Raw genomic sequence first — 21,384 nt, 5'->3', positions numbered from 1 at the left:
TTATTCATGTAAAACCTTTATCCCAAAAGGAAAAAACTGTTTTTGTAAGTGCTTGTGTAACTCCAGTGTTAGCTGGAGTTTGCCTTCCATTTCTTAGTGCATCTAAATCCTAGATGTACTAGCACTCTCCTCCCCCCAGATTAAAAATGCTTTTGACTGCTGTGCTCCTATACCTAGAGTGGGGGTGTGCTACTACAGGAGGTGTATCACTTGTCAGATCATCAGGTGAAAACTGAGGGAAAAGAGCCAATTAAAGAAAACTAATGCAACCACCACATTTAAGGATTGGTAAGCTGCAATATATTACATTTTTGGTTTTGGTTTTAACCACTTTAAGGTTGGCCATACATAGATGATCAAAATTTGGCCAGTTCAGCAGGAACCAGTATGGCCATTCCTATTCATAAGAAGTCGATCTGTTGACTTCTCATGAACCAGCTTATTGGTATATTTTTGCTCGATTAGTGCATGCATCCTATCGACTGCAGTGCTGATGAGTGTATTTTGATGGCTGTGTCCCGCTGTTAGAATACAATGACACAACAGGGAGGATTCCACCATGGATGTATGTTTGGGAGAAACGGTTCAGACATTTTTTTTTTTCTCCATTCAACTGACTGGCTGTTTGTTAACGTTACATTTTTTCTGTAGAGGTGAGCTAACACAGTGCACCCTTCCACTCTGTAATTTTGCCCCTGTACAAATCAATAGTAAGATCTCATCTGGAATATGCTGTTCAGTAATGGACACCAATTCACAAAAAGGATATTGAACTGGAGAAGATGCAGAGAAGGGCAACCAAACTGATAAGAGGCTTGGAGGAGCTCAGCTATGAGGAACAATTAGCTGAACTGAGTTTATTATACGTTCTTGAAGAGAGGCCATTAAGGGGAGATGTGATCAACACTTATAAATGCATACAGTTAAGGAAATAAGTATTTGATCCCTTGCTGATCTTGAATGTTTGCCCACTCACAAAGAAATGATCAGTCTAAAAATTGAATCGTAGGTGTATTATAACAATGAGAGACAGAATAAGAACAAAAAATTCAAAAGAAATGCATGTCTAACAAAATATGGACTGATTTGCATGTTCATGGGGGAAATAAGTATTTGATCCCCTTCACAAAAAATGACGTAGTACTTGGTGGCAAATCCCTTGTTGACAATCACATAGGTCAGACGTTTCCTGTAGTTGGCCACCAGGTTTGCACACATCTCAGATTTTGGCCTACTCCTCTTGGCAGATCCTCTCCAAGTCATTAAGGTTTGGTGGCTGACGTTTGGAAACTCGAACTTTCAGCTCCCTCCACAGATTTTCAATTGGATTAAGGTCTGGAGACTGGCTAGGCCACTCCAGGACCTTAATTTGCTTCTTCTTGAGCCACTCCTTTTGTTGTCTTGGCCGTGTGTTTTGGGTCATTGTCATGCTGGAACACCCATCCACGACCCATTTTCAATGTCCTGGCTGAGGGAAGAAGGTTCTCACCCAAGATTTGATGGTACATTGCCCTGTCCATCGTCCCTTTGATGCGGTGCAGTTGTCCTGTCCCCTTAGCAGAAAAACACCCCCAAAGCAGAATGTTTCCACCACCATGTTTGATAGTTGAGATGGTGTTCTTGGGGTCATAGGCAGCAAACACAGCGACTTGAGTTGATGCCAAAGAGCTCGATTTTGGTCTCATCTGACCACAACACTTTCAACAAGTCCTCCTCTTCATCATTCAGATGTTCAGTTGCAAACTTCAGACGGGCCTGGACATGTACTTTCTTGAGCAGAGGGACCTTGCAGCCACTGCAGGATTTCAATCCTTGTCGGTGTTGTGTGTTACAAATTGTTTTCTTGGTGACTGTGGTCCCAGCTGCCTGGAGATCATTGACAAGATCCTCACGTGTAGTTCTGGGATGATTCCTCGCTGTTCTCATGATCATTGACACTTCGCGAGGTGAGATCTTGCATGGTGCACCAGACCTAGGGAGACTGACAGTTGTTTTGTGTTTCTTCCATTTGCAAATGATTGTACCAACTGCTATTACCGTCTCACCAAGCTGCTTGGCGTTAGTTTGGTAGCCCAGTCCAGCCTTGTGTAGGTCTACAATATTGTCCGTGACATCCTTGGACAGCCCTTTGGTTTTTGCCATGTTGGAGAGTTTGGAATCTGATTGTTTGATTGCTCTTGTGGACAGGTATCTTTTATACAGGTAACAAAATGAGATTAGCAGCAGTCCCTTTAAGAGACTGCTTCTACTCTCAGCTTGTTACCTGTATGAAAGACACCTGGTAGGGAGAAATCCTGCTGAATGATAGGGGATCAAATACTTATTTCCCTCATGAACAAGCAAATCAGTGCATAATTTGTTAGACATGCATTTCTTTTGAATCTTTTGTTGCTATTCTGTCTCTCAGTGTTACACCTACCATTCGATTTTTAGACTGATCATTTCTTTGTGAGTGGGCAAACATTCAAAATCAGCAGGGGATCAAATACTTATTTCCTTCACTGTAGGTGGTCCATATAGTGATCTTGGTGTAGATCTATTTACTTAAATCATTACAAAAGTCAAGGGGCCACTCTTTATGTCTGGAGGAAAACAGATTTTATCCAACACATACAGAATGGCTTCTTCACAATAAAAGATGTGAAAATATGGAATAGACTCCCTCAAAAACTAGTTCTGGCCAGCTCAGTGGTTTTTCTCTTTTTTTTTTTTTTTTTTGCTTTGTTTTTTTAACGCTATAGCTGGATAAATTCATACATGCACAAACTATAATTTTGCTAACTTGACCATGCTTCATAGGGTTTTTTTCTCTTCCTCTGGATTAACTGTGGGTATAAGATGGGGATATTGTGATTTTCTATTTATTTATATTTTTCTATTAGTTGAACAAGATGGACTTTTTTTAAACTGACTATGTAATTACAGTATGTAAAATTTAATTATGTGAGTATCACTTGCTATACCCAGATGTTGGAAGCCAACATCTGGGTATAGCAAGTGATACATAACATTAACAGTAATTTTACTTTCTGCAGGTTTTATACTTCCAGTCCCTCTCTCGCTCTCCACAGCAAGCTGTCTCTTTTCCAAGGGGTAGTTATCCCTGTTAATTTTCAAAAGCTATTCAGACAGTTTTATTTCAGCTTGTTATTTGTACCCAAACTTTATATATCTTTCAGAGCTGATTCACACATATGCGGTACGGATTGAAGCTCAGGTTTCACAGCCAATTGATACAGCAGCTGTTCACAGGTTCACGTCAGGATTACATCAGGTTCAGGACAGGATTATATCCTGTTCATACATATGCAGTTTAGGAACAGTTCCCATAAAAGTCAATTGCCTGTAATCCGCACCTGAACCGGACTGCACTGCTCAGAAACCGGACATGACTCTTTTTAAAACCGCACTGAATCTGCATCGGCCATGCAGTGGACATACAGGTGAAACTCGAAAAATTAGAATATCGTGCAAAAGTTCATTTATTTCAGTAATGCAACTTAAAAGGTGAAACTAATATATGAGATAGACTCATTACATGCAAAGCAAGATAGTTAAAGCCATGATTTGTCATAATTGTGATGATTATGGCTTACAGCTCATGAAAACCCCAAATCCACAATCTCAGAAAATTAGAATATTGTGAAAAGGTGCAATATTCTAGGCTCAAATTGTCCCACTCTAATCAGCTAATTAAGCCATAACACCTGCAAAGGGTTCCTGAGCCTTTAAATGGTCTCTCAGTCTGGTTCAGTAGAAATTACAATCATGGTAAAGACTGCTGACCAAACAGTTGTACAGAAAACCATCATTGACACCCTCCATAAGGAGGGAAAGCCTCAAAAGTAATTGCAAACGAAGTTGGATGTTCCCAAAGTGCTGTATCAAAGCACATTAATAGAAAGTTATGTGGAAGGGAAAAGTGTGAAAGAAAAAGGTGCACAAGCAGCAGGGATGACCGCAGCCTGGAGAGGATTGTCAGTAAAAGGCCATTCAAAAGTGTTGGGGACTTTCACAAGGAGTGGACTGAGGCTGGAGTCAGTGCATCAAGAGCCATCACACACAGACGGATCCTGGACATGGGCTTCAAATGTCGTATTCCTCTTGTCAAGCCGCTCCTGAACAACAAACAACGTCAGAAGCGTCTTACCTGGGCTAAAGAAAAACAGACCTGGTCTGAGCTACTTTTGCATCTCATTTGGAAACCAAGGACCCAGAGTATGGAGGAAGAATGGAGAGGCACACACTGCAAGATGCTTGAAGTCCAATGTGAAGTTTCCAGTCTGTGTTGATTTGGGGAGCCATGTCATCTGCTGGTGTTGGTCCACTGTGCTTTATTAAGTCCAGGGTCAACGCAGCCGTCTACCAGGAGATTTTGGAGCACTTCATGCTTCCTTCCGCAGACGAGCTTTATGGGGATGCTGACTTCATTTTCCAGCAGGACTTGGCACCTGCCCACACTGCCAAAAGCACCAAAACCTGGTTCAATGACCGTGGGATTACTGTGCTTGATTGGCCAGCAAACTCGCCTGACCTGAAGCCCATAGAGAATCAATGGGGCATTGCCAAGAGAAAGATGAGAGACATGAGACCGAACAATGCAGAAGAGCTGAAGGCTGCTATTGAAGCATCCTGGTCTTCCATAACACCTCAGCAGTGCCACAAGCTGATAGTTTCCATGCCACGCCGCATTGAGGCAGTAATTGCTGCAAAATGGGCCCAAACCAAGTACTGAGTACATATGCATGCTTCTACTTTTCAGAGGTCCGATATTGTTCTATGTACAATCTTTGTTTTATTGATTACATGTAATATTCTAATTATCTGAGATTGTGGATTTGGGGTTTTCATGAGCTGTAAGCCATAATCATCACAATTATGACAAACCACGGCTTGAACTATCTTGCTTTGCATGTAATGAGTCTATCTCATATATTAGTTTCACCTTTTAAGTTGCATTACTGAAATAAATGAACTTTTGCATGATATTCTAATTTTTCGAGTTTCACCTGTATGTGAACAGACACCATAGGAAGCAAAGTTATTTCACATGTCATACGGATTGGATGCAGTTCAAACCGCAAGAATTCTGCATATATGTGAACGGGCACTCAAGAAGACCATGATATTTAGGTCTTCTTGAGCAGGACAATGCTCCATCGCATGCATGGAAGTACTTCAGCTAGCCAGTGCAGGATGTAAGATGAAAGAAAATTGACATGGCCCCCTTCCTCACCTGACCTAAACCCTATTGAGAACTTGAGGGCCCTTCTTAAATAGGAGATTTATGGTGAAGGAAAACAGTACACCTCTGGGAGTCTGTCAGTTTCTTGATCTGTTGATGATCAACTTGTTGTGCAGCAACTATTACAGACTCCATGAATGGAAGGCTTGTGACTGTTAAGAAGTGTGGATATATTGGTCACTGTTTTTTTTTTGTTTTGTTTTTTTTGAAATGTCAGAAATGGTTATTTGTAAATTTTGAGTTGTTTGTTTAATATTCTCACTTTAACCCCTTGCCCTCCTGAGGATTTACCCCCTTCCTGACCAGGCCTTTTTTTACGTTACGGCGCTGCATTACTATAACTGACAATTGCGCGGTCATGCAATGCTGCTCCCAAATTAAATTTACGTCCTTTTTTCCCACGAATAGAGCTTTCTTTTGTTGGTATTTGGTCACCTGTGCGGTTTTTATTTTTTGCTCTATACGACAATTTTGAGGAAAAGACAATATTTTTGACTTTTTGCTATTAAACATGTCCAGTAAAAAAAATTTTCAAAATTAATTTTGTCATAAATTTAGGCAAAAATGTATTCTGCTACATGTCTTTGCTAAAAAAAAAAAAATTCCAATACGTGTAAATTAATTGGTTTACGTGAAATTTATAGCGTTTACAAATGGCGGTGTATATATATTGGGAATTTTTTACAAATTATTTTTACTAGTTGTGGCGGCGATCATCGACTTATAGCGGGACTGGAGCGGGCATTCTGACACTGGGGGAAACTATCTTGGTGTCACTGATATCCCCAGTGACAACAATACAGTCATCAGTGCTAATAAAAAGCACGGTCACTGTACTAATGACACTGGACAGGACGGGGTTAACGTGGGGTGATCAAAGAGTTAACTGTGTGCTGTTTTACTATGGGGCTGTGTTTGTGCTTCACTGTAAGCACACTGCTTTGCATGGCTGTGCTATTCACAGCCATGCAAAGCAGTGTGCAGGAGCTGACAGGAGAGGGAACTATTTTGTTTTCTCCTGTCAGCACGCCCCTCCTACCCGGAAATGCAAAATCCAATATATACGTGATTTTGCGCACCCGTGCCATCCTGTATGTAGCAGTACTTCTGCTATAGGGCAGACGGAAGCGGTTAACAGATGAAAATAAACAAGTGAGCTGGGAACATTTTTCATTTACTTGCATAGTAATTCTGCACACTAATAGTTCCCCAATAATTGTGCACACATAGATATTCTTCTAAGAAAGCCAAAACCTCACTTTTACTTTCTTCAATATTGAGGTTTGTGGTTTATTAACATTTTGGATTGTCCAAGAGCACTGTAGTTTTTCAATAATTAAATGAATCCTCAAAAATACAACGTGCCTAATAATTGTGCACATAGTATATATACACCCTGATATACTTAACATTATGACTACCCACCTAATTTTAAGTGGGTCGGAGAATGTGGAGGCCAAGTCAACACCTTAAAGACACTGCTTTCCATTGCTGGGGGTATGGAATGGCAAAAACTGTTCCTTTCTTTTTTTGGACAGCGGGAATCATCTGTGATTCCAAACAAGGGTTTCCCTTCTCTTGTGTGTTAGATTGCTAATGCACAGGTCCTTCCTGCTTTTCTGGTAGATGATCATCACCATAGCCTTGAGCTTCTCTTGGACTCACCATCTAGAACAGCCTTTCTCAACTAGGGTTCCCTAAGAAGTTGCTTGGGGTTTCTTGAGCAAGGAGCAATTTTTGCGCCTCAGACAAGTTCTGATTGACAACAGTTAACTTTTAGCTATCTATAAGAGGGGAATTCCTCCCACTAACAGCAAATATAAGGGACGTTCTTCCCAATGATGATCACACTAATGTACTGTGAGTTGTAGCTGTCTTAATTATTAGCACGGGTTCCCTGAGATCAGAAAGTTATACCAAGCATTTCTTCATGTTAAAAAGGTTGAAAATAGCTGGTCTAGAAGGTCATTTGCTGAGAATCCAATATACCAGCACCACAGCCTTAGTATACATAAAGCATCAGGGCTTTATGGGACGGAAGGTGGAGTTCCAGCCTCCTCAGGGATTCACATCCGTGGAATGGAAAATTGGCAGGTGGACTTTGAGCTCTAAGCAGATCAATTTGGAAGAATGCTCTCTTTACCAGGACTTGTTTCAGCACATCTGTTTTTTGGCAGAAGAAACTAATTATGAAACTAGCAATCTGTCAGGGTGGACAGGTTTATAGCAAGATAAAGATATCTGCTGGTCCTTGTCGCTCACTGAGTATGATACCTCCTTTTGAACCAACTTGTGAGATCGTTCCATATGTTATTTATTCCCCGAGGATGACCTTCTTTTTTGCTATTACATGGTCTAGAACGGGGGTCTCCAAACTTTCTAAACAAAGTGCCGGTTTACTGTCATTCAGACTTTAGGAGGGCCGGAGTGGCCAGTGGGAGTAGTAAGTGGGGAATAGGAGGAATAGTGTTCAGTCATTGGTTTTAGGTGGAGGAACAGTGCCCCATCATTGGTATTAGTTGAAGGAACAGTGCCCCATCATTGTTATTAGTGGAAGGAATATTGCCGCATCATTGGTGCCATTGGGAGGAATAGTACCCCATCATTGATGCCACTGGGAGGAATGGTGCCCCATCATTGGTGACAGTGAGAAGAATGGTGCCTTATGATTGGTGTCAGGGGAAGGAATAGTGCCCCATCATTGGTGTTAGTGGGAAGAATAGTGCCCCATCATTGGTGTTAGTGGGAAGAATAGTGCCCCATCATTGGTGTTAGTGGGAAGAATAGTGCCCCATCATTGGTGTCAGGCGGAGGAATAGTGCCCCATCATTGGTGTCAGGCGGAGGAATAGTGCCCCATCATTGGTGTCAGGTGGAGGAATAGTGCCCCATCATTGGTGTCAGGCGGAGGAATAGTGCCCCATCATTGGTGTCAGGTGGAGGAATAGTGCCCCATCATTGGTGTCAGGTGGAGGAATAGTGCCCCATCATTGGTGTCAGGCGGAGGAATAGTGCCCCATCATTGGTGTCAGGCGGAGGAATAGTGCCCCATCATTGGTGTCAGGCGGAGGAATAGTGCCCCATCATTGGTGTCAGGGGGAGAAATAGTGCCCCATCATTGGTGTCAGGGGGAGGAATAGTGCTCCATCATTGGTGTCAGTGGGACAAATAGTACCCCATCATTGGTAGCAGAGGAAGGAATAGTGCCTCATCCTTGGTATTAGTTGGAAGAATAGTGCCCCACCCTTAGTATTAGTTGGAAGAATAGTGCTCCACCCTTAGTATTAGTTGAAGGAATAGTACCTAATTGTTTATATCAGCCGGAGGAATTGTACCCCATCATTAGTGTCATTGGAAGGAAAAATGCCCCATAGTTGGTCCCAGTGGAAGAAATGGCGCCTCCTTGTTGGTATCAGTGGGAGGAATAGTACCCCGAGGGCCAGATAGAGTCAGGCAATGGGCCGCTGGTCTAGAAGGTTTTGATATCTAGCAAATGAGCTAGCCCTTCAATGTGCCCTTTCTCATCCTTTATAAACATAAGGTTGTTTTGAAACCTTTTCACATTAATGTAGACCTTGTGCTCCCTTTTTTTGTTTGGGTTTTGTTCATACAGAAGAGACTGCCCTTCACGCAGTTTGTGGTTGCCAGGGAATACCTCCCTTCTGCAGCTTCTTTTTGGAAGACTGATTGTAATTTTAGTTTAGAACGCCTCCAGCATCCAGAGTAATCATATCCAAACTGACTCTTTTCCCTGAAAGAATGGTTTTTCCCATTGTCATCACTCATTCTACAGGGCATTGAGTAATTTTCTGAGACCAGGCTGTGATTTCCCAGGTTTGCTATTACCTGGTCCTCTGTTAACACCTCTACCAAGTTTTCTCAGGGGCATATGGTTACATCTTTGGATGCCTAGTTCCTAGTGTCCCTGTCCATCCCTCATTTTCAGGGACTTTTTTTTTTTTTTCTCACTGTAAATTGTTTATGTAGTTCACTGATATGTACTCTTTTTATGATGTTGGCCTTTTGCCACAGGTATGATGTTTGGCGAAAAGTTGTTTTTACCTTTTCCTGCAATTTAATTATTCTTATGAGCATGAAGGAATATAGCTTCTAGGTTAGGGTTTCTCAACTAGGGTTCCTCCAGAGGAGGAACTGAAGCCAAAAAAGTTATTTCAAGGGTTCCTCCATTTTTTAAAAGTTTGAGATAGGCTGCACTAGATAGTGCTGTTCTTCTTTTTTTTTTTTTTTTTTTTTTTTTTTTTTCCTTTCCTATGTCTGCTCTCTTTCCCAGTGTACAGTCGCGTCACATGTGTGCTGGCTCCTCTCTGCTATGCCATTTTTTACTCACTGCTCTCTTCCTTTTCCCCCTCTCTATCTCTCATCGGATAGCTTCACAAGTCCAGGGCTGCTGTAATAAAAGTGTTATATGTCTGTTCTGGGGCCCTCGCCGCCTGTTCTGTGTGTCCAATCTAAGTATTGATAGTGTGATCTCTGTAACTTACAGTTGTGATGAGATAGCGATAACTTGAACCTCAGTTGGGGTCCACAGTCAGTGACTCAATCAGAATGATATCTTGCCGATCTTGTGAAGTTTATTCCATAAACTGAAAGAATCTTACAACAATAAACATTCGATAGGTTGAAAGAACATACTGTTTCTGCTTCTTGCCATGAGGCTTGCTGCAATGCATCTCTGGGAAGGGGGGAGGGCTCTCTATGCAACATTAGCTAAACTAAAGGAAAGGGAGGAGCAGAGACAAAACACTGAAAACATTTAAAGGCATATGACAGTTATGTGAAACATGACACTGCCTCTTTGGTGGTTGTCTGCATAGAAATTCACCTATGGGGATACTCATGCATGCTCGATCCCGAGCTGTGCTGCCTGCTTCCATAGACACAGACAGCAGTGCTTGGCCCCGCCACCTTCTCCCTCGTTACAGGATTTGATTGACAGCAACAGAAGGCAAAGGCTTCTATTGCTATCAATCTGCTCTTTGAGGAGGGAGAGAGTGGATAGAGCCATTGCTCTCTCGCACAGCGGTGGGTCAAGATTAGGTTCTGGGTAGGTATAAAGTGGCGCTGGGGGATAATCTGATCACAGAAGGTTTTTTACTGTAATGCAGAAATTGCATTAAGATAAAAAAACCTTAAGGCCCCATTCACACTATGGCATTTTGAATAGTGGGCAGAATAACTGCGATTCTGACAGTGATTTCAAAATGCTTTGCTAAAATAACAAATAACAGCATGTTCAAGTATTATTCATTTTAATGGCAGCTGAAAACGTTCTGCCACAATTGTTGCGTGATAAATTGAGCTGCAACCGTGGCAAACCACATCGCATGAAGCGTGTTGCCCAAAAGAAGTTCAGGATCTTCTTTTGGGCAGCACGTTTTGCACAATGCAATTTGCCATGATTGCAGCACATCAGTTGCAGCAGAACCACACCGTATTTTTAGGTGCTATTAAAATGAATGCCACCTGAATACGCTGTTGTGTGATTTGTTATTTTACCGATTCTGCCATGATTCAAAATGCCGTAGTTTGAATGGGACCTAAGGCTTTAGAACCGGCATCTTCAGAACAGGTCAGGATTACACAGAAATATAAAATGATTTTGGGACAATTTTATTTTAATCTCATATAGTGTGTGTATGTATGCATGTGTGTGTATGTACAGTCAGAATTGTGTTGATGTCCCAATATTTATGGATCTAACGTTTTTGGCTCTATACACCACCACAATGGATTTAAAATGAAACGAACAAGATGTGCTTTAACTGCAGACTGTAAGATTTAATTTGAGGGTATTTACATCCAAATCAGGTGAACGGTGTAGGAATTACAACAGTTTGCATATGTGCCTCCCACTTGTTAAAGGACCAAAAGTAATGGGACAGAATAATAATCATAAATCAAACTTTCACTTTTTAATACTTTGTTGCAAATCCTTTGCAGTCAATTACAGCCTGAAGTCTGGAACGCATAGACATCACCAGACGCTGAGCTTCATCCCTGGTGATGCTCTGCTAGGCCTCTACTGCAACTGTCTTCAGTTCCTGCTTGTTCTTGGGGCATTTTCCCTTCAGTTTTGTCTTCAGCAAGTGAAATGCATGCTCAATGCCTGTGGCAATGCAGGTGATTGGAACACCTGAATCCAATAAAATTTATAATTTTTTTAAAAAATGCTTGCCCAGGGGCTAAATTGGGGTCTCAATCTACTTGTCCCCCGTGATAATCTACTTGCCCTGATTAAAAAAAAATGTTGCCAGGATGGAAATTATTAAGGGTTGATGTTTGTTTTTTGTTTTTTTGTTATTAGGCAGAGGTGAGGCCCTAGATAATAAATTGTCACATGTCACACATTATCTGCACAGTGGTTTTTCAAATGCAATTTTTTTGCGGAAAAATACACTTTTTGTGAATTTTAATTCAAAATTAAACACAATACATAGCCCAATTTTTTTGGTAAAATATAAAAGTTACACTGAGTAAATAGATACTATACATGTCACGCTTTACAACTGCACACACCCGTGCAACGGCGACAAATGATGTAAATTGTACTGTCCATAGGCGGTAATGCTTTAAAAGCTTTTACAGGTTACCACTTTAGATTTACAGAGGAGGTCTGGTGCTAGAATTGCTACCCATGATCTGACACTCAGGGTGATACCTCATATGTAGGATGATTGCTGTTTGCGTGCATTCGTGAGCAACGTGTGCATTTGCCTTTGCGTGCAAGTGGGGGGGGGGGTGCTTTAACAATTGTTTTTAATTATTTATTTTACACTGGTCTAGTCTGGTGCTAGAATTACTGCCCATGATCTGACATGAGGGGGGGTTACACTGGTTGCTTTAATTTTGTTTTTATTGCTGTCACAAGGAATTTAAAACATCCCTTGTGACAGCTATCGGCCTGTGACAGGTACTCTTTATGGAGAGATCTGGGGTCTATAGGACTTCTCCTCTGCCCTTTTGAAAGCATTTGATCACACCAAGATCGGTGTGAATAAATGCTGTCCATTTTTAAAAATGGCGCCATTTACATATGGGAAAACTGGACCTGATATAAGAGTTCCTATATCGCAGAAGTGGACATAGTGGTTCTGGTCTTTATCTGCCTCTATGATCAGCCGGTGGAAGTGATGGCTGGTCAATCAGGTGTCCTAGTGGGATGGGAAAGCCAGTAGAAGGCGGCGGGAAATCCCCTCCTGCTGCCTGTAAAAGCCTTCCAGTGGCTAGTTAGCCACTCAGATTGCTTTTATAAATGGTGTGGGGGGGGGCAGTATAGACTGTGCTAGTGGATTATATGAGGAAAGATATTGGTGGGATCTCTGTTGCTTGTATGGTGGTCTCCCCCATGACTACTGGGCATCCCTCCCATTAAAGCCTGAAATTCCCACAAGGCCCTCCCCCCATAACAAATGATCTGTGGAGAAACCATACATCTGGGTACATGGTACATAGAAAACAGACCACAACTCCCAGCATCCGCACTGGCATCTTGCCTTACAGAAGGCTGCGGGCCCAGGGAGGCAAGGGCGCACTGCCCACGGTGACATGCCAGGAGGGGAGGAGCTCCAGGGACAGGCCGCACACCGGAGTAGAATGGGACCAGACCTTACTATAAAGCCGGCCACAGACCCGGGGAGGAGGGCGGCGCAGTGACATACCCGGGAGGGAGAGGAGCTCCGAGGACAGGCCGCACATGCAAACCAGAGTGGGATTGGACTTCACTGTACAGTAGGCTGAGGGCCCAGAGAGGGGAGTGCATTGCCTGGCAGTGACTTCCAGGGAGGGTGAGGAGCTTTGCACGCTGCAGCAGGATGGGACAGTCTGCAACGGGAGGAGGCTCCCCTTTAGAGCCGACCGCTGGCTCTAAACCCAGCTGCTTGCCCATGTAAAAAAAAAAAAACCCGTTGCCCAGCGCCCGGAACTGCATGCCCCGGGCATCGGGCAATAGGAATCGCACATCCCTGCACACACACACGATCGCACAAACTATTGTGCAGCAAACATTTTTCATTAACTTACAAAGTGCATGCACAGAAAAACCTAAATCAAATCAATATGTGGTGTGTTCACAATTCATCCTTAAAACCACATGAATTTTCCTACGTATATTTGTACAGAAAGAAGCTCGGCCGGTAGGTGGTTCCAGAAACTATATATTTCGGGTCATAGCAGGACACCAGATTAGTGTATGGTTAAAAACTACACTTTAATTCCATTTCTCACTTATCTGAAAGACCTATAGACTGCTCCAGGTGTCAGAGTGCTGGTGTGATACACAGCTCACCACAATCTGGATGGGCTGATAGGGCTGAAGGGCACAAGCAGGGACCTGATACAAGATGGTAAATTGGCATCGACTCTCCCCTCACTCACGGCACTAGCAGGAAGGCAGACAAGAGACTGTTGCGGTGAGCTGTGCATCGCACCACCACTGACACCTTGAGCAGTCTACAGGTCTTTCAGATGTAAGTGAGAAATGGAGTTAGTGTTGTTTTGAACCATACACTAATCTGGCACCCTGCTCTGTTTCCTTTGTATGCTTGTGAGGGATTACCCAGATCCACTGGTTGGAGCTTCCAGCCATCCATCCACCTGCTTTCTGGACTCTATGGATTATTCACTGTGGACTTGAGCTCTGATTGTGCTTCTTTAGTCACAAGTTGAACTGGTTACTGCTATTTAGGGTCATTGTCCTGCTGCAGAATGAACTTGGTACCAATCAGACACCACTTCAATGCAGAATTAATTTGTAACTGGTCAGACAGCTCCCTGGTGCTTCTGCTTAATAGAGAAGTATCTGCCTGTGCTTTTCAGCATTGGGGAGACCTTTAATTCTGACCAAGTCCTCAACTGCATGTGCAGAAATGCAGCGTCCAGCCTGCAGAGATTCTCTACCATGTTTTACTGTTGCCTGCATACATGCATCCTTGTACTGCTATCCAGGCCTCTGTCAAACAAACTGCCTTTTATTAAAGCAGCTGCTTCTGTTCTTTCTGTATACCAGTTGTTTTGACGTTATACATAGGCGAGTTGCTTAATCTTTTTTCAAGTCGTAGGTTTTTTTTCAGGAAATTATACACTGAAATTAATTTTATTGCATACCAACATAATCTCATCCCTATTTTTTTTTATATATAAAATGAAAAGTGAAGTTGAGTAAATGGATACCACATATGTCAAGCCTCAAAACTGCATGTACCCATGAAATTGCAAAAACTATGGTACCCAGAATTATCAGTCAGTCACCTTTTAAATGCCTTTACAGCGTATCAATCTAGAGTCATGGCCTTACAGTTTAAATTACTTCTGTTTTTGTGGCACCCGAGTGCTGCTTTTTGTTTAGGGTACCATTAAAAAAACAGTTTTCAAAGAATATAAGGCATTCTGTTATTGGACAAGGATGACGTTCATGCTGCTGTCTAATCACAGAATACAAGATGTATGAATGGAGGTGCTGCAGAGTGAGAGACTCAATGTGATCTCTGTGCTCCAGCCCTGACTGTCAGTTTTAGCAGCGGACGTTCAGAGCTTTTATCACTGTCAGGAATTTCTTGATTCTAATAGTTTTCGGGAATGAAGAAGCAGCTGCCATGACTGGGATACATATCATTAGATAGGTATGTTATTGGTACCTAGTTTATGCCCCCATATTGTTTTTGCCTGGAATTCAGCTTTTAAATTTTTACCTTTTAATCCTGCTTTAGGAACCCAACATTTTATAGTTCTTTAAATGTATGGTTCTTCCCACATGCTTTGAGGATTTTTCTTATGATCTGTTCTCCTCATGGTCATTCTAGTTGTTAAGCAGCAATTTTAGGTCTTGTAAAAATTCCAGTGTGTGGTCAGACTTGAGCACAGTGTGAAAAGGTACCAAGTTTAAAGTTGTTCAAAGTCCATATATATATTCAAAATAAATCTGTCCATTGTTTCTTTGCACAATGGGGTCAATTCACTAAAAGCAACCGCATGCGATAGCATGGTCACATGACTCATACATTATCACATGCGGTAAAAAATTCACACACAAAAAACCCTAACAATTATGCAGTATTTAACGCAGAATGAAATATGTGCAAAAAAAATTGCGGTAAGCTGTTAAGTCTAATTCACAAACATAACAGAAAGTAAAAATAGATGTAATATTTATCACCAGGGTTTTGCTGGCAGTATTCTTTCAGATGGAGCATGAGAGTCCCCCCTCCAATCCATACCATGCCCTGACGACTCATCAGCTGTCAGCAGCACTTCCCGCTGAAAGTAAACAAAATATGGCAAAAAATTATGAGAAGAAAAACAGTGTGCACCACCCCCCCCCCCCCCCCCCCCCCCCCGTCTATACCAGGCTCTTCAGGTATGGATTTTTAAGGAAAAGCCCATGCCAGAATTAAAAAACACAAAAAACAAACAAAAAACGGCCCTTAGATCTGAATGGGTTTTAAGGGGAACCCTATGCCAAATTAGAAAAAAAATTGTGTGGTGTCCCCCACAAATCCATACCAGACCCTTAAATCTGATATGGATATTGGGTGCCCCCGCTGCTGGTTTTTAAAAAAACATTTTTGCGTGGAGTTCACCCAAAATCAATACCAGACCTAAGGGCTGTTTTTTTCAATTCAATTTTGGCGTGGGGTTTCCTTAAAATCCATACCAGATCCAAATGGCTTGGTATGAATGGGGGGGACCTCCACGCTGTGGTTTTTTTTCATAATTTTTCATTGCTGGCATGTTTCGTTTAAGCTCAGCTGTCAGCTGGAAATCCGCTGACAGCTGATGAATCATCCGTTGTTAAGGATGCGGCGGCTGGCTTCCTTAACAACCAGCTACCATGCAATAAATTACCGCACGAAAATATGCAGTAATTACTGCAATAAAGATATTTTGCCAATAGTTATTTACCACAAAATTCTTAGTGAATTGCACATTTGCAAAAGATTTACCGCATTTTTTCAGTCTTTATTTAACTCTTAGTGAATTGACCCCAATATTCCACATAATCCATATGGGAGTGTGCTGTCTTTAACAGTTGAACTTCAAGCACATATCACAAATTATTGCAGCTCTGCATTCATTAATGCATCCTTGAAAGGTTTTTTTTTTTTTGTTGGTTTTTTTTTTAATGTAAGACGTTTAAAGTAGGAATGCACCGATACCCTTTTTGATCGGGCAGTGCGAATATTTTCGGTCAAGTACTCTCCAATACCGAGTACAGATACTTTGCGGTGCGATTTGCGTCAATACAAAATGTATGGTTGCAAATTGCACTGCTAAGAATACTGTGCGATTTGAACAGGAATGCGATTCCTGTCCAAATCGCTTGCGGTTTCCCCACTGCTCCTGTGTGAACCCAGGCTTGTCATTGCTTGAGTCCACACAGGAGAGCTGCATGGAGGTTTCCCGCAGTGGAGAGTTGGAGAAAAGGGTGTGTGGGGATGTATACCTTGGTGGCAGATGTGCCGTATTCTCAGCTGTTGGAGAGGAAAGAAAGCGGCAGGGATTTTAAATCCCTGTGGCTTTCCTCTCCTTCTAGGGATGATAGCTCAGGCTAAGAGAGCTTTTGATTGGTCAACACCATGTGACGGTGCTGACCAATCAAAAGACCTTTAGCTTGAACTGTCATCCCTGCAAGAAGTGGAGAGAAAGCCACGAGGATTTCAAATCTCCACATCTTTCTCTCTTCTACAGTTGAGAATCCAAAGCATCTGCCTCCATGGTGGTATACTTCCCCACACACCCACTCTCCTCTCAGTATGGGATCAGTACAGGGAAGTTTCCTGTGCCGCTTCTGTGTGAACTCAGGTTTTGACAACCCTGGGTTTACACAGAAGCAGTGGGGAAACTGCATGTGATTTGGACAGAAATCGCATTCCTGTTCCAGTCGCATTCTATTCTTTGCATTTTTTATGGAGCAAAATTGCACTGCACAGTATTGGTTTCCGGCAAATACTCGGTATCGGTTCATCTCTAGTTTAAAGTGATATCAAACCTAAAAATGTTTTTTTTACCTTAATGCTTAGCTTGCATTAAGGTAAAAAATGTTTTCTATTTGTCTGTCCTCCCATTTCCCTGTGTGAAGGGGAAGAGAGTGGAGAAGAGACCAGCGCTGTTTATAGCTGCATCTATTCCCCCCTGTCTAACTCTTCACACATGAACTCGAACAGCAGCAGGAGCCATTAGCTCTTGCTGCTGTCAGTCAAATGTAGTGAAGAGGAAGTGGGGGGGCGGGGCTAAGTGCTGCTGTGTGCCTCTGGAGCACATCTCTGTAGATACACAGGCTGGAGTGTGCATGCAGTGTGTGTCCCCATAGCAAACAGCTTGCTATGTGGACACAATAAGAAGGGAAGGAGCCGAGATAGCTGGGGGGAACCCAAAAATAAGAGGATTGGGATCAGTCTGTATAATACCACTGCACAGAGCAGGTGAGTAGAACATGTTTATTATTTTAATTGAAAAAAAAATTCAGACTTTAGTAACACTGAACCTGAATTTTACTTGGTATAAGCCTCCTGCAATCCCGCATACAATGGGATTCAAAAGGAAGAAGCAGTACAATGGGCCAAGCAGTTGGGCTGAAGAGCTTATGTGCTAAAGAGGAACATGCTGATAGGAGAGAGAGCAGAGTGACAAAGAGGTGATCCCATCAGTCTTTTGCCTCTAGCTTAACTGTCCGTTCATGGGTTGTGGGGAAGAGACAAAAGTAGCAAGTGTTACTGAGCTGCAACAGAGAATGATCAGGTCTACTCTGTCAATAAGCAAAAAAATAAAACAATAGGGCAAGTAGTAAACTCATTGCTTGGGAGTAAAAAAAAAAAAAAAAAAAAAATTCATAAAGTCTGTAATAGCTCAACAACTGTTAACTATGTTTCATCTTAAATACATTTGCTGTAGCTCATCAAAGGCCGAAGAAATCTCTGTAAATGTAAGAGAAACCCAGAGGGAGACAGACTAAATGTAGCATAGAAATGATTTTTAACCACTTACCTACTGGGCACTTATACCCCCTTCCTGCCCAGGCCAATTTTCAGCACACAAAAAGAGATTTCTTTTGGTGGTATTTAATCGCCACTGGGTGTTTTTATTTTTTTGCGCTATAAACCAAAAAAAGCAAAAATTTGCTGATAGGCGGCACTGGTGGGCACTGATGAGGTGGCATGGATAGACAGCACTGGTGGGCACTGATAGGCAGCCCTGATGGGCACTGATGAGGTAGCATGGATAGTTGGCACTGATGGGCACTGATGGGGGCGCTGATGGGTGGCACTACTGGGCAGCACTGCTGAGTGGCACTGCAGGGCACAGGTGGGCTGCACTGCTTGGCCCTGATGATCAGTGCCTATCACTTTTCTGACAATTCCCGGTTATCGGGAGTACTTTCCTCACGCTGTGAAAGCGTGAGGAAAGTGCAGCTGATAACCGGCAACTGTATTTACCTGGTGATCTGCTGTGTCATCCGTAGGACTCAGCGATCACCAGCAGGCGGCAGGTGCGTGCTGCTGGGGGCGTGCAAGGGGAGTGTTCTGGAATGACGTCCATGGACGTCATCCCAGAACCAGACAACCGTTCTGTAGCCGTCCTTCGGCTATAGGGCAGTAGGGAACTGGTTAATGAATAAAAGACAAGTGGTAACTCGCACAAAAGAAGGGTAAAATAACATTTATTATACACTTATTATTATTCCCAGTCGGCACAACTGCTTTCCAGGGGAGTACACAATAATCATGTCTGGAGTCTCAACCACCACCACGGACCAGGTCATGCATAACAATCAGGAAGCAGAGGGACTCTGAGGAGCTCACGTCCAGCCGAAAGTGACGTCACATGCCAAAGGGTGCACAGGGGGTGTACCTATATGTTTTGGAGCTGATGGGCTCCTTTCTTAAGTTTCGACATGTTCATACACTCACATATCCCACTATCCAAGATACATATTTTGTTCTCTGCTGTATGGTTGTCTAGAGTGGGATGAAGGAAACTGCATAGGATATGGATAGACGTTTGGAGTGGCACAATCAAGCAAGCAGAAGAGCTTTTAAAGAACAAATATTAGACCCAGACCCATCAGTGCCCATGTCATCTTCTATAATGGTTATAAAAATGTAGGCTTTAATATCACTTAAAGGGCAGCATCCAAAAAAATTCTCAGAGCTTAAAGTGAACTTTTATTCCAGCAAAGTGTGGTTGGACAGAAAAAGAAAAGAGACAAAAAGACACAAAATAAATGGTAAGGAGGAATAGAGAGAAGAGAGCATGCAAGAGACAATGAAATAGAGGGAGAGATAAAACCAAAGATAAAGAAAAAATGAAAAAACGGAGAGGCAAGGAATAGAGAAATTGAGAAGAGAAAACCAGATAGGAAGGGGGGAGAGAGAGCAGGAGTGAGAAAAATAAAGATTTAAAAAGTCTATTTAAATTGCAGTATATTATATTTTCAATCGCATACTCCTATTTTTATAACATTTTACCTACTGTACATTTTGCCAATGTTAATTTCATTGACGAAAGTATTTTCATCAAAGTTTTCGTCAGCTGAATGTTGTCGGTGACAAAAACTAAATGAAAAAAAATTCAGTTTCAATTCAGATAACGAAAATATGATACTTGTTTTCAGTATCAATAGAGAAGTGTTAATATTCAGGTCATATGTGCAATGGCATTACAGCCAATAGAGTTTACCACTTGACCTCCGCCCTATAGCAGATGTACTGCTACAGGGTGAACGTTGTGTGCAAAATCACATATATAAATGTCATTTTGCATTTCTGCTGTAATTGGACACAGCAGAAGTCAATCAACAGGTGCTTTTATTCAAGGAATAAAATCTAGTAAAAACAGTACCCAGTGCACACAAAAACACTAGCTAGGCACACAACTGACCCTTTCATCACACTAGATGTTTAACCCCTTCCCAACCAGTGTCATTAATAAAGTGACAATGTATATTTTTAGCACTGATCACTGTATTAGAGTCACTGTTTCCCACAAAGTGTCAGTGTCAGATTGATTGCAGTCCTGATCTACAGTAAGTCGCTGATCACCGCCATTACTATTAAAAGAAAAAAAATCCAGTATATACTGCCATTTGTAGAAGCTGTAACTCTTGTGCAAATCAATCAATCAATATATGTGTATTGGGATTTGTTTTGAACGAAAATATGTAGCAGTATACATTTTGGCCTAAATTTATGAAGAAATTTGATTTTTAAATTTTAATGTTTTATCGCAGAAAGTAAAAAATATATATTTTTTTTATAAAGTTAATGTTTTTTCATTTATAGTGCAAAAAGTAACCGCAGAGGTGACCAAATACCACTAAAAGAAGGCTCTATTTGGGGAAAAAAGGACATATATTTCATTTATGTACAGCGTTGCATGACTGCGCAATTTCAGTTAAAGTAACGCAGTGCCGTATCACAAAAAATGGCCTTGTCAAGAAGAGGGGTAAATCTTCCAGAGGGCAAGCGGTTAAAGTTTTTAGTTTTTGTTCATGATACTGGAGATTTTAGTTGACTAAAGTACGACTAAAACTAAAACAATTCAGATGACTAAAATGAAATTTGATGTCAAAATTTGAGTTTTCTTTTCTTTTTTTTTGGTGTTTGGGCATGGGAAGTTTTGGACGAAATAACCAGGTCTTTCTATGGTTGAGAGCCATGTTTCATGTTATGGGCTGCTTGTCTATTCTGAGGTGAGAAGCAGCAGAGGGACTTTGCATGCCGACAATCCCTCCTCTTTTGCCCACTCTAGTTCAAACTGTACTTTATCCAGCAGGTCTGTTCCTCCTTACAAAATTAAGGCTGGGGAACGACATTGCAAGGACCTGTGCATTGCACCCAGTCATAGATGCAATGCTCTGTAGACATCATCACAAAATTAATATTGCTATATTTACAACTTTTTTACTTACTTTTTTTTTTTTTGACAAGGGAAATTTTGTCAAAGTTGAAGTGCGAGTATGGTGTGTATTGCATAGTCACAATGGTCAAGCTAGGAGCAATATAAGCATACAAATCATACCTGTGGGACTGCTATGGAAGCAGGGAATCACTATATATACAACAGTGATACCTGTGGCCTTCCTGATCCTGTGCCAAGTGGCTGCGCCTCTGCATAGTGAACACAAGG

At 41.9% G+C, this 21,384-nt stretch overlaps 1 protein-coding gene across 3 annotated transcripts in view; it reads left to right on the top strand.

The window, feature by feature from the left end:
• The window catches only part of TAOK3 (TAO kinase 3), a 413,079-nt gene that overhangs the window by 253,002 nt on the left and 138,693 nt on the right, over positions 1-21,384 (top strand). The window lies entirely within an intron of this gene.

The sequence above is a fragment of the Staurois parvus genome, unplaced genomic scaffold (genome assembly GCF_062004578.1).
Source record: "Staurois parvus isolate SC_StPar_1 unplaced genomic scaffold, SC_StPar_1.0 ptg000014l, whole genome shotgun sequence".
In the NCBI taxonomy this organism is placed as follows: domain Eukaryota; kingdom Metazoa; phylum Chordata; class Amphibia; order Anura; family Ranidae; genus Staurois; species Staurois parvus.
This window is presented reverse-complemented; position numbering and strand designations above follow the sequence as displayed.